We start from the raw sequence: 15507 nt of genomic DNA on the forward strand, positions 1-15507 counted from the left end.
TCGTTTATCTGCAAATTAGCAAGGCCCGGAAAGTGTCATTTCCGGCGATCTAGGGAGTATCTTTACTCAGAAAAATTCTGTACAACATCTTCATGTTGTTACGTTTCTGTTACTTCCATAAAGGTTCGAACTCCTAGCTATATAGACCTACATCAACCGGGGAATGTTTGAATTTATAGGGAAATAACCTATGCAAATTATGGACAAAGAACTCTCATTTCCATAGTAACCTATACCGTATAGGGAAACTAGGTTGAAGAGGAACCCGCGTGACAGTCAAGTGTGGCCAAACCTGGCTCTCGACGTCTTTAAAACTGTGCTAGGCTGTGTTCATACGATAGGACGAAATACAGGTTAACCAATGATCAGGAATTAAAGCCCAGCGTCGATGTTTTTATTGGAGGAATCTTCACAAAACTCTCCTTTGATTAATGAATTTAATATTAAATCCGACACATCCACACGCCAACGTCGATCGTTATGGTAATGCTTACAAGAAACGTGGTGCGGCATAGTAGGCTACATTGTAATCTTCATCATTGTAATCGAAGACGAGAGAATCTCTTTGGGATCAATAATATATGTTGGTGATTACCTCAGTTTCGATAGCGATCTTGACTGCTTTTTTAATATTTAATCTCCGCCGCTACAATTTAACATGCATATGCTAATGATTGCTGTCAAGACAGTCCGTGTTCTTACTGCGTACTGATAACACATCACAATAACTTGCACTGTTGCTTTAATTAATGTTGGTATACGTGAAGGCTGACAGACATATATCCACACAGTGGATGTCGTGAGTCACACAGCTTCACAGCATCAGATAGAACAGTGCTTTCTGCTAGGTTTAATAAAGGTAAAAGGTGTAGGCTTAATGTCTACAGATTCGCACGGAATAACAGTTTTCGGCAAGTCCTTATAACAACTTCAATATATTGGGATCCATTTTAACTCTGTCATTGGGTTTTTTTCATGTTTAAGGTGAACGTACGTGTTAACTTGACATACAGAATCCTGTTCTTATTATTAGTATATTTCGTGTAGTTTCGCTTGCAGTGGGACGTAAAAGCTGGGCAAATACATTGAGCAAATCAAAACAAATTTGGATTTCAGCAGGAAGGTAAGTTAAGATATATATATAAGGCCTATATGCATTTATATATCAATAAGGTATTGGATATTGGGAAATCATAACAATGGGGTTGGTTCACTCATGACACTCTGTTCAGAAAATGGGAAGTTACCTATATTTGTTTTCCATCAACTAGTGTACGATCTGTTAACAAATAACTAAAACACTGTAACATGCATTTGAAATTATTTTCTTGCAGTCTAATGATATTGATTACATTAAGCTAGAATAAATTTATGTAATACTTAATTTTAAATCTGAAAATGTCACACCTGCAATTTACTACCATTAAACCTGATTTCAAACATATATGGAAGGGATAGTGAGGGGAACCTATTTTATGGTCCAATTTAAAGGGAGTTTGACACAGATATTTACTTTACAGTTTTGCTCAATGCAGTTGCTCTAAAAATGTGTTTGCACCCCAGTGGAAATTAGGGCATATAGCTAAGTTAAATATCAAATTTGGGGGAGAGCAACAATTGAATCCTGATTGTATATTCTACTTAGCTAAAGCTTATTTTGCTGGAGTGCAAACACTAGCTGTTGGGGAAGCGGGTGGTGGAGGTCCATTATTGATCAGATGTTGTTGATTCATTGGTCATAAAGTTACAAGATGAAGAACTTACATGTGCATCTTAACATCATCAAGTTCATCATACTTTTATTTTTGCTGTTTCATCCATCCAGTTTTGGTTAACAATTCTTAAATTTAGTGAGGTGGGACAAATCTGTTGCCTGCATGAGTCAGGATCCCACAATAGACCGTAGCTTAGCAACAGAATGCCTAGTATAACAGTTGCATCTCTATGTTCCGACGTCTCTATGTTCCGACAAAAAGAAATAATTCGGGACACTTTTTTTTTTCATCCAAAAATCGTTTGTACCAAGAAAATAAGTTTTCAGACCCCATTATTTTTTTTCCAAATATTTTTGGACCCAAAATTTTGTTTTGGACTCAGAAACATTTTTCGGGGTCACAAAACTAATTTTCTTGGTACAAACAAATTTGTGGATAAAAAAAATTGCTCCGATTTTTTCCTTTTTGTCGGAACATAGAGACGTCGGAACATAGGGATGTCACCAGTATAACAACACCTGTAATTTCTCCGATATACTTTCAACTTATATTTGAATGTAACATTTAATTGGTTATATAGTAAGGAATGAAACTGAGCAGTATAAGCTGACTTCTCACAAACATACAGTATCTCTCGTGGACATCCTAAAAGAATGCCGCCCCTCCCTTGGCAAATTCCTCGCTACGCGCCTGAAAGCAAGTTGCATAATATTTCACTAGATAAATTATTCTTTCTTGTACTGCGATGCATGGGCGGGATTATGGGGGGGGGCAAGAGGGGGCATTTGCCCCCCACTTTTTCCCAGACCTTAGTTTTTTTTTTTTTTTGTCGTTTTTGCAGACAAATGTGCACAACCCTAATTGAAATTATTCCCCCACAACAGCTCTATCAAAATAGGCCTATTTGATTCGAATCTAAGTCGAATTTGTGATTAACATAGTAGCATGAAGCATGCAGAATAACTGGAGCTAGAGCTAGCACATGGTTCGCAGCACTGAGGTTACGAATCCTGGAGCTATAACAAACTTGCGATTCAATTCTGCATGTGATGAATCCGCACGAAATCCTGGAATGATGCATGCAAATCGAATAATGTAAATTACAAATTGGCACTAACACAGTAACACATTAAATACATTGTTACAGTATACAGCACTCGGCAGTTTCGGTAGGGCCGATAAAATAATGTGTGGCTTTGATTTCCGTTTTCGGATCTATTCTCGATGATGAATGAAACACTTACGTTTGGTTTTGTATAAAAGTGGGGGGGGGGGTGAAGGTATGTTCAGCCCCCAATATTTGCCAAGTGCTCCAAGAAGTGGGGGCCGCGGGGAGAATTTCGAAGTGGGTGCTGAACATATTCTTGATCGGTAGAATGCACAATATACTAATAATTTTAGGGGGAAAGAACTGTCTAGATGTGATTTATTGTTACCAGAGGTGTCATATTTGCTGATCTAGGATTTCCTTTTTGCTTAAATTTCGACGCTCCTTGCCAACCGATGATGGCGCTCCGCTTAGATAGTGACGTATAACAAAAGTTGTACATCACCATCTGACCATATGTTATACTATCAATCCTCTTCAAATTTTTAAACGATAATTTACTATCTAGATACAATTGCAGACATGAGATCCATATTTCAAGGATGGGTACATGCAGCTTAGAGCACTCGGGAAGTGCCGTTTCTGGCCATCTGGAGGGTTTGTAAAGCCAAAAAAATTCTTGTACGCTCCGCGCCAACCGATGGTGGCGCTCCGCTTAGATAGTCTTGATGGCAGGTTTCACAACTCAAATCACGCCCCTGCTGCGATGTATATATATGCATTAGTTGAAAAAAGGGTACTGTAGATCTTTGTATGTTTACGATACAACAGTAAATGCAGCAAATTTGTAAAGACTGTCCTAATCCTCTTCGTGATAGCTTCATGTACACAGACCTGTCTGTAGATCATTGATTATATATCGGTGCTGTGGCCGATTGGAAAACGGCGGTGACAAAGGAAGCAATGATCGGGCTTAGTAATCGGGAGGTTCCGGGTTCGATACCCGGCCGGGTCATTGTAAGGTTGGTTTTTTCATCCAAGAGCTACCTATGGTTTTCCCATCTGAAATGACTTTCTAAAATGATAAGATTCCAAATTTGAGCTAAAATGTTGAATTGGAAGCTACCCGAATTTAATTCATTTTAGCCCTTGCGGGTTTCCCCCACATTTGTGGTCACTTAAATGTCGTAAAAATAACTGCTGATTATTATGATAGTATTTGCATTGAAATGTCCGTGAAACAGACACCCCCCCTCCCCCCTAGAGTACAGAAGCTGAATAACTGTAAACAGACAATTCAATGACTCATTAAGTTGATGAGAAGCATCCACTACAAACCAATAAATCAAAACAAGGAAATGTTGAGACAGCTTTGCCCTACGGAGCCACCATACATTACACTGAGTGCTAGCTAAACTCCTAGTTTATCAGTTAAGTTTTAAGATTGACTTCCAATATAGCATTAATCTTCATATATTGTTGCGGTCCATTAAAAACCACTGTTATATTGTCCAGATTGTATAAATTTCAGTACTCATATTGAATGTGAGAAATTTAAATTTAACTGCAGAGGTTCATCAGTTATTTAGGTTGGTCTACTGAGCCTAGTTACACAAACTATGAGGTGAGTTCCTCTGATGCACCAAAATAGTCATAAAATGTTTATGACCTAAAATGACATGTTTAACATGTATGACAGATTTGTCCAGGACAAATGCTGTTGAATGTGTTCCAAGGGCACTCTGTTGTTTGTATGAATTTAAAAGAACAGGGTCATTTCATGTCAAATCACAGATGGCTGTTGCTGGACCCTCTCCAAATATTACCACCCTCATTGCATGGTTAGAGCACCATGACAAAAGCATATTCTGAAAATTTCAGTTGCATTGCTTCGAAATTGGCCGATTTATCACACTTTCAAATTCTGCAACTTGTCACCACCATTTTAGCATTTCTTAATTTCTGAGGTCTGATTTCTCAGCAATTAAACATCCTGCTACCTTTCTTTTACAGAAGCCCATAGGTTCCATAGAAATGGAAAATAAAAAAATTAGGCTACAAAAGCATTATCTTGTGGAGTTAGGTATGTATTGATTGACATTTGTTTTATAGAAAAGTCTTTTAATTAAGTGAATTAAAGAAGCCGCAGACAGCTTAGTTTGGAGGTAATTGCAAAGTCTGACATTTTCAGAATATACTTATTTCATTGTGTTCCAAGCATACAATTAATTTGATAAGTTTGAGAAGAGGTTGAACTACAACAAACTCCAACGTCTGGTAATTTGATATGGAATGACCCAGAAATGTTCGGTTCAGATGTTACAATTTAAGAACACAATGGATTAACATTTAGACCAGTGGCATAGGAAGGTACTTTTGAGTGGGGGGGGCTGAAGACTGGTGGCCGGCCAGGGGAGGGGGTGTCCCCCTCCCCTTTGGCACTTTTTTGCATTTCCAGGTGGCCTCAGATGCAATTTGGTGCAATATAGCACACTTCAACGCCCACTCCATTTTTAAAATAATTTTGCATTTTCAACTGGCCTTAGATGCAATTTTGTGCTTCAAATGAGATTTTTTTTCTGCCAAAATGTTCTGAGTAAAATGACTAATGTTGTTATCATTTATTGAGAAATGAAAAAGGGGTTTTCTGACTTGCGAAGTGGGGGGGCGGAATGATACTTCCGTCCGCCCATATTTTTCACTGGGGGGGCTGGCGCCCCCCCAGCCCCCTGGTTTCTACGTCCTTGATTTAGACAAACATTTAGATATATACATTTAGACATACATGGATTAACATTTAGACATACATACACTGAGGTGTTGATGTCATCATCATCTTAATAAGGTTAAACTTAAAGGAGCATCCCATAGATTGAGTATATTTTAAAGGTGAACACCTTAAAACCTGAATAGCTATAGAAACATTACTTGTACTCACATTTTACTTTTGTCTTTCATTCATACCAATTATACTGACAGTCTGCCTGCAGTTATCTCTTTAGTTAAAACTCTTTAGTTTCATTTTGGGCTGACCTCATCATAGTCTGTTTGAAGTTCACTAAAGACCTTGGTATGTGAAAGTAATATCTGGAACCAGCCCAAATTTACCAAAAGTACATCAGGAATTCACTACAGTACTGTATGAAAATATTAACAGAAATAATAAAACATGACATTACACCTTATAGTAATGAGCAAAGAAATGGATGTCATTGCATACAATAGATGTTTAAGTTAGACATATGGGCCAGGCCTGCTTCACTAGATGTAATAACTTATTTACATAATTATGCAAAATACAGGATATACACCAATTATGCTTACAGTGTTGATGGATCACTGTCAATTCTTCCATCAGTATTTAGTCGTTATTTCAGGTCAACGGTTCTGTTTTGATCTGGTCACGGTACTACTGTAGGGTTCAAGTTGAATTAAAAGTTGACAGGTGGTGCTTTCACAAATACATCTGGTGATGTTGCCTGGCAACAAAGGCCTCAGTATCCATTCTTTTGCTTTAATTATTATTGGTAGTACAGACTTGTGACATGGACTAATGCAGAGTGAAGTAGAAACACTTGAGGTGGCGTACTGTACTACAGTAATCAAACAGTTTTTGATCACATTTACTGCCAGCCACTTTTATTTCACAGAATAATTGTAATTATTTAAATTAGGCTATTAGATTTTAATTCAAAAGACAGGATGCTCATTGTCAAGGAAATTACCATCAAACATATAGCCTGTTACTGTGACAACGGCCTTGTTCACATTTAAGAATGCAAAAGTGATTATTGATATTAAGTCCGCAAGGAGGATCAACTACGTAAGAACAAGATGCGTTCACATTTAAGATGAGTGAGTTTCGTAGTAAGTCCGCTTGCAAGATTAATATACTGCGCAGGCGTTAAATGGTCATATCAGCTGTTTACATTTTCCCTGTGCTTTGCCATTCCCATATGTGCTGTACTAATACGTACAACTCCATACACCACTGCGCCGCAACATTCAATCATCGCACATAAACAGTATACTGTATTCAAACCACTCCATACCACAACCATTACCAGTTTACCACTACACGCTAACCCAGCTTAGAATTTCTTCTAAACTCTTCCAATGGATGAGCGAACGATCTTACTAGTCAGTGTTTTACCTCTGATGTTGAATTTGATGCTAATCCAACATCGAAGGCACTTAAGGTTTAAAAGTATAAAGACCTAGTAAGGTCTATGCGTAGGCTAATGTAACTTCATTATAGGCCTTTTACTAACTGCCATAGCAACCAATCCGAAAATCATCCTAATTGAAATATTAAACATAAAATTACAGATTTTGACCTCTTATAAAATCTGCCAGTTCGGCATACTGTACAATGAATTAAAGTTTATTAGATGTGGACTGTCGTTTATTTCAATTTCTTCTCACAACCTGTATGGTGGCTTTTCAGCAGTATTGGTAGAATCAGTTCAAAGAACAATGAAGCGGTTCACGTATAGCGTCGTTTGGTACAAACAAAAACACGTATGTAATGCAAGTTAAAAAATACCCGCCCAATTCCAACTGGATATTATATAACTTAACCAGAAATCTTGGGTCACCATTAAGTCCGCGACCAATCACATTACATTTATTAAGAACGCAAGAGGGCCTGAAGAAGAAACCCGAAAGGAGGATTATTCTTAAGACTGCACACGGACTTGAAGTATGAGTACGCGAGCATTCACACTATCTGGAATTAATCGCCCTTGCGTACTTGAAGTACGGGTGCGTTCTTAAGTGTGAACAAGGCCAATGGTAACCAAGATGAAGGTATGAACTGAGTTGGATGTAAATAATGCCTGCATGGGTGGCTGTTAGGGTGAAAGCAATTAAATACATGGTAACATGCGTGTTAACATGTATCAAATACCAAGAAAAAGAGGAATAAATAAAAACCAGATAAGACTAGAAAACTAGAGGATACAAAAAGAACTATAAAGTAGATTGGAAATAAGTCCAGTTTTTAAAAAAAAATATATTCTAACCAGGTTTGTATCAGGTTTGTTCGCTATGTGATTAAATGAGTGTGTGAATTTTAACATTATTTACAAAGATTCCAAGAGACACCACAGATGTGAACACAGTCACTGCAGCTTACACATTGATTGTGACCTTCAGATCATAACAGTAGGTGTTTATGCCATTAGTGCAGTATGATAATTCAAGAACAAATCATGAGAAAATTAACCATCAAAAAGATCTTTTGTTTGTCCTTGTTAAGTTGTCTGCAAAGTGAATTCTTGTGGTTTAAGATTCTAAAGTGGCTATTAATTCAGATATATACATTTGGAATTGCATTTTAGTGCTTTGTACCACTAACGTGAAATTGTATCATAGTGCAGTCAAAAACTTTCAGTTTTAACAACAAATTTTGTCCACATTGCATGAAGTACGTAACCATCCTCATATTGGATTCAATATGGTACAGTGGGGAAAATTACACGGTTTGGAATTTGTCCCTGCCCCCTCCCCCCCCCCCCAGAAGAAGCAAGTTCAATACCAGATTTATCAAAAACATGAAAGTAAATATTCCAACACTGTAATGGAAAGGCTGAATATTACGTTATTAGGTCATGAAGCATTATGCCAATTTTATAACCAGCAATTTCCTATATTGTCCCTTTACCCAAGCCAAGCAAAAGCTGAAATTCCATATTTAGGGGCTTTGAGGTTTGTCGATGGAGAATGTCTCATAATGATATCAGCTTGCACTGTGCAGGATTATCTGTCAGACTGCTTCCTATAAAGCTACTTGGTATATTGATGAGCTCTGTTTCTTTAAATTTAAAGACCCGTGTCGAATTCCTTGTTTCAGTCAAAGAAGAATCTGCAAGGTTAACGTTGCAATTAAGCCATAGAAATATAAATTTTAGAAAAAAAAATTAGAATTATAAAAAGCTGACAAAGTACACATGTACCGGTTCCTGAATGTGCTTCTTAATTTTACAAGTTAGTTTGACCCACTTCTGTGTATAAAAGCAGTGAAAACCCAAAGTTTATCTTAAGTTGTTTTTTAATTGTAGAACATTTGTCTCCATTTAAAACCTGAATGGCAATGATGAATATTTCATTATTATTATAGTGTTACAAATATGAAAACCACTGTACGGTTTCTTCACAATCAATCATGGTAATAATATGTACTGATATTAATTAGGTAATGGCAATATTGATTGATAGCTGTACTGGAAGCTTCCATTATTTTAAGTCTATAATCATTCGAACGATAAGTAAAGTGTTCAGTTACTACAAAGTGGCAAACAGGTCGATTAATGTGCCAACTAATGTAGACAAATTACTTATATGGAAGTGTACAGTATGTGTGGCATTCTTTTAGCTGTTCAGGAACTGACATTCAGAAAATAAATATTTAAATATGCTGAGTTCCTTACCATGTTTCATATGAGAGTATTTATTAAACATGAAATAAGCAAACAAGATTATTCTGCTATATGAGTTGGATCAACAGTCCACGTTTGAGTTTGGCTGCACATCTGGAGTTATAATGTGTGCACTGTTTTTAGACGTAACCACTATATTGACCTGAAAAGATGTTTCACTAATTATTTGAACTATTTGTGGTGAATCCACATACCAAATATGAAGTTCTTCAAAGCTTGAGTTTGGAATATTGTGAAGTTTTCAGACTAACTTGACCTCTGTTGACTTCAAATACCCTTTGACCTTCACAGAAAGTTATATAGCTCTTGTTTTCACAATTAAAGGTGGACCTGCTTACCAACAATGAAGTTCATTAAAATTGACTTTGAAGAACTTTTTTTCGCAAGATTTTCATTGTATGACCTGTGCTGGCCTCAAATGAGCTCTGACCACCAGAGGAAACATTTCTTGAATTAATTAGCCACTAAGTGTTATTTTTGGAGTCATTATACATGTAGTGTACTGAAGTTTAAGGTTCCTCATCCTTATTCATTGTTTCTGGCTGCCTCCTGGTGCAAGTTATTCATATTCATGAGGTTGTGCATCATGAGGCTCAAGGCTTTGTAATTATTTGTCCTCCTATAGCCTTTCACACAGTTGCTAGTTTGCCACATACAACTAGGCCACAGTTTTGTTCTTTATTTTCTTAATTGTTGTATAAGTAAACCTAAAAAGCTTTTTCCCTCTTGTACACACACATGAAACTTGGTAGGTGTAGCATTGATATGACTGCAACATAGTTTTTCAAGCCTTATGATCCATGAAAGTATTATACAAAACTGGGATTTATAGTTTAGAACACTTACACAAAAACCCACCCATACACGCATACATGTACATATAAAGCAACCCTTGTGAATTCAATAATCTTATCCATCCACAAAATTGAATATAAAACAGAGTATAAATGAGCCCCAATTTAGTACAAGGTTGATTAAATTTTCACTAGGCTATGAATGAGTCAATTAATCTTTGCGTTTAATTTCCTTTTTGTGTGTATTTTAATTGTGATGACTATACGGAGAGTAAATATAGTAATATAGCGATGGTAGAAGTATCCAGAGCTACGCAGAAGATTTAGGACAATGCTTCTTTAAAGCATCATCTTGTGCTGAATCTGAGAGTAAATATGGTAATATAGCAGAATATTTAGGGCAATGCTTCTTAAAGCATCATCTTGTGCTGAATCTGAGAGTAAATATAGTAATATAGCAGAAGATTTAGGACAATGCTTCTTTAAAGCATCATCTTGTGCTGAATCTGAGAGTAAATATAGTAATATAGCAGAATATTTAGGACAATGCTTCTTTAAAGCATCATCTTGTGCTGAATCTGAGAGTAAATATAGTAATATAGCAGAATATTTAGGACAATGCTTCTTTAAAGCATCATCTTGTGCTGAATCTGAGAGTAAATATAGTAATATAGCAGAATATTTAGGGCAATGCTTCTTTAAAGCATCATCTTGTGCTGAATCTGAGAGTAGATATAGTAATATAGCAGAATATTTAGGACAATGCTTCTTTAAAGCATCATCTTGTGCTGAATCTGAGAGTAAATATAGTAATATAGCAGAATATTTAGGACAATGCTTCTTTAAAGCATCATCTTGTGCTGAATCTGAGAGTAAATATAGTAATATAGCAGAATATTTAGGACAATGCTTCTTTAAAGCATCATCTTGTGCTGAATCTGAGAGTAAATAAAGTAATATAGCAGAATATTTAGGACAATGCTTCTTTAAAGCATCATCTTGTGCTGAATCTGAGAGTAAATATAGTAATATAGCAGAATATTTAGGACAATGCTTCTTTAAAGCATCATCTTGTGCTGAATCTGAGAGTAAATATAGTAATATAGCAGAAGATTTAGGACAATGCTTCTTTAAAGCATCATCTTGTGCTGAATCTGAGAGTAAATATAGTAATATAGCAGAAGATTTAGGACAATGCTTCTTTAAAGCATCATCTTGTGCTGAATCTGAGAGTAAATATGTAATATAGCAGAAGATTTAGGACAATGCTTCTTTAAAGCATCATCTTGTGCTGAATCTGAGAGTAAATATAGTAATATAGCAGAATATTTAGGACAATGCTTCTTTAAAGCATCATCTTGTGCTGAATCTGAGAGTAAATATAGTAATATAGCAGAAGATTTAGGACAATGCTTCTTTAAAGCATCATCTTGAGCTGAATCTGAGAGTAAATATAGTAATATAGCAGAATATTTAGGACAATGCTTCTTTAAAGCATCATCTTGTGCTGAATCTGAGAGTAAATATAGTAATATAGCAGAATATTTAGGACAATGCTTCTTTAAAGCATCATCTTGTGCTGAATCTGAGAGTAAATATGGTAATATAGCAGAATATTTAGGGCAATGCTTCTTTAAAGCATCATCTTGTGCTGAATCTGAGAGTAAATATGGTAATATAGCAGAATATTTAGGACAATGCTTCTTTAAAGCATCATCTTGTGCTGAATCTGAGAGTAAATATAGTAATATAGCAGAATATTTACGACAATGCTTCTTAAAAGCATCATCTTGTGCTGAATCTGAGAGTAAATATAGTAATATAGCAGAATATTTAGGACAATGCTTCTTTAAAGCATCATCTTGTGCTGAATCTGAGAGTAAATATAGAAATATAGCAGAATATTTAGGACAATGCTTCTTTAAAGCATCATCTTGTGCTGAATCTGAGAGTAAATATAGTAATATAGCAGAATATTTAGGACAATGCTTCTTTAAAGCATCATCTTGTGCTGAATCTGAGAGTAAATATAGAAATATAGCAGAATATTTAGGACAATGCTTCTTTAAAGCATCATCTTGTGCTGAATCTGAGAGTAAATATAGTAATATAGCAGAATATTTAGGACAATGCTTCTTTAAAGCATCATCTTGTGCTGAATCTGAGAGTAAATATAGTAATATAGCAGAATATTTAGGACAATGCTTCTTTAAAGCATCATCTTGTGCTGAATCTGAGAGTAAATATAGTAATATAGCAGAATATTTAGGGCAATGCTTCTTTAAAGCATCATCTTGTGCTGAATCTGAGAGTAAATATAGTAATATAGCAGAATATTTAGGACAATGCTTCTTTAAAGCATCATCTTGTGCTGAATCTGAGAGTAAATATAGTAATATAGCAGAATATTTAGGGCAATGCTTCTTTAAAGCATCATCTTGTGCTGAATCTGAGAGTAGATATAGTAATATAGCAGAAGATTTAGGACAATGCTTCTTTAAAGCATCATTTTGTACTGAATCTGAGAGTAAATATAGTAATATAGCAGAATATTTAGGACAATGCTTCTTTAAAGCATCATCTTGTGCTGAATCTGAAACCTTTCTTGGCAAACTTCAATTTATCACATTGGATGCATTTGAAGTGATGAAGGAAGTTAGTGTTGACATTTTTTTAAACTCCTGTGGGTTCCTCTGTAAAAAAAAGAGCTATATTTGTGCTTGTTGGACTATTTTGTTTAACAGTTTTTGATGTGATACTGGATTCTTACAGTGAATGTACTGTATATTTGGGGCTAACATGTGCCTATCATCTTGCTATTTCAATTCAGAATGATGGTGTTTCTGCCTACTTACATGGGAATTAGCTCTTACTCACTTTGGTTGTGTTTCTTTGTTGCAATCCTTGTCTTATAGTGTCCTCATGTATTACTATATTCATTCATTATTGTATACAAATATTGTTCTTTTCAAGGGAATGAGCCTATTGTGAAGCCCAGAAGAGTTTTTTACCACATTTTCTTTTCACTTACATCTTCACAATATATTTTTACCACTTGAAAAGGTAGCCTGTCTGTGGTGCGAAACAAATGTCTTCCGCAAAGCCTGTATTATCAGACAACACTGTGTGTTTCTTCAATGTAGGTTACAAATGACCATGCTACATGTACTTTCCTTAGAGTTCACGGATGGGCCCCAAATGTTAGCGTGCTAAAATCTTTTGAAATTAACATATCAGGTTCTGAACTGTGAAACTTTTTGCAGACATCCAAGGCAAATTGATCAATATTTATGGACTTCGCATATTGTCTGTGAGCTTCAGTGAATGAAAGGTTAATTGTTGGGAGACTGTGATGATAGGCTTTTAATGATGTATGGTGTGTGCCTACAGTGTAATTACAATAGTACAAGTCTACAGGGGTAGATGTAGGCATAGGCGTAGGAGGCGGGGTGGGGGGCTGCAGCCCCCAACCAAATTTTTTTTGGGCACCTACTGAAAGAAATAAAATTTGCATATTCTGGTTATAAATAAACTGAGCATTTGACTATTTGTTCACTTTGCAAACAAACTGGGGCATGCTGGGATTCTTCTCAGCATTCCTCATGAGTTGATATAAATTATTAAATATTTTCAAGATTAAAAGAAGATAAGTTGCATGGTTTTATCATATTCCAAGCAAGGAGACTTTCAGCATAAGTCAACAACTTACAGCATAGATTGTTAATTATCAAATGTAACTAATGTTTGCATAATTAATATCATATGCATGAAAACAGCAAACAGAGAGATTTATTTGTGAGAAATAAAATTTAGACATGATTATGATGAAGCAATACAATAATATTCCGTTTTTAAAACGTTATTAAAATGTTTCGTGTTTTGTTTTGATAATGTATTTGTGGTGTAATAAATATGTTACGAAAACGTTTTCAGGCTATTATTTCAAAACATGTTTTTCATTAAAACATTTATAACATTAATATCTCATAAAAAATGTTATGCCAACGTTTTCATAACACCACATTTAACGTTATAAAAACATATTTTAGAGGCTCTTTTAAAAATGTTATGATAACGTTTTGTGTTTGCTGGGTAATTACTTCATTCTAACATTTATAGTTTTGGAAATATGCAATGTATTTTCCTTGTATTGTGTTTGTGCAGTACACTGTACATATCATTGCCTTGCACCGAGCACAGGTGCATTTTACTTTCACACATTTTGATAAATTCACCATGTTTGTTGCTTTTGTTTAACATGATAAAGTTAACAGAAATTTGTGTGTGCACTGATCTTACCAAGGTCAGCATATATATTAACACCTTGATTCAAATCATTTGAGTGCAGGCTGGGCTTGCGAATACTGATTAGTAGATAATATATGTGTTGCGTGCATCCTCAGCCCTATAGTGATTGATGCATTAGGAAGAGGCAAGCTGTCAACCAGCAAATAGCACAATATATTATATACTGTACTTTCATTTCATGCTTCAAAGCACTTGTACTGACAGTATCAACAATACAATTATCATGTTTCCAATCAGTCGAAGGAATTGGAACTGTTCATACTGTTAGTACGACTGCTTTGAAGCATAATATGAGACCACAGTATAGAGCAGTAATTAGCATTGCAAAATTGTCCTCATTATTTGCCAGCTATGTCATAACTTCTGCATATGCGAAACATAATTTGCATACTTATAGCTTTTCAATATAGAAAATACAACTGCAAGTGCTGGAGTAAATTGCTCTGTATATTTATCCCCTCTTAATGTTCAAAATGCTTTCATAAGATGTAGGCCTTAAATCTTAGAGAATACTCTAAACTCCCATGCTAGTTTAGATCTCTATCCAATATAGATCCAGTTATCAGCCTAGTTGACACTTTAATTATGTTATATATGTGTTTCAATTGACACTGTCCATGATCCATTGATGTCTTGTTAGGATTGTCATTCCATGATCTATGCAAGCAAGCATTACAGTACCCAGTCTCAGCACAATCAAGGTTACCATGCATCATGTGCATGTTGAGCTCATATGGTAAATAAGTAAGAATCATTATATATGAAGAAACATTATAGTAAACTAGTTAAAAATACAAAAACAACTAGCATAGGAAAATTATTGGATTTTAACAACAAAATGTACATAATGTCAACTTCACTCACCATTTGAATGTTCTTGTCTTGTAAATATTCTTTCTCAAACATGAAAGTTGACATAAAAGTCTCACCACTAAATTGCCCTATTTGCAAGGGCGGGGGAAGCACTTTTAATCTGGGGGGGCACCAACGTCGAAGGGCACTTTGCAGAAATTCGATTGGACTGATGCAGCCTGATATTTAGTACCCTTTATAACTCTTATTGTATTATCTTATTTGCGTATACACATCACTCCATCATCGCTACCCCCCCCCCCCCCCCTCAAGGAAACAGTGCATACTAGCACTAAAATATCTAATGTGCAAATTGGGAAACAAGGAAAAAGACAAAATGAGGTGAAATC

At 35.6% G+C, this 15507-nt stretch overlaps 1 protein-coding gene across 1 annotated transcript in view; it reads left to right on the forward strand.

Annotated features, from left to right (window-relative positions):
* Positions 1-278: 278 nt before the first annotated feature.
* LOC139978009 (astrocytic phosphoprotein PEA-15-like) overlaps positions 279-15507 on the forward strand; it is a 47298-nt gene continuing 32069 nt past the window's right edge. The window contains exon 1 of the mRNA XM_071987915.1: positions 279-1123. The gene's annotated coding sequence lies outside the window, so the exon portion shown is untranslated. The remainder of the gene's footprint in view (positions 1124-15507) is intronic.

The sequence above is a fragment of the Apostichopus japonicus genome, chromosome 12, assembly GCF_037975245.1.
Source record: "Apostichopus japonicus isolate 1M-3 chromosome 12, ASM3797524v1, whole genome shotgun sequence".
Taxonomy (NCBI): domain Eukaryota; kingdom Metazoa; phylum Echinodermata; class Holothuroidea; order Aspidochirotida; family Stichopodidae; genus Apostichopus; species Apostichopus japonicus.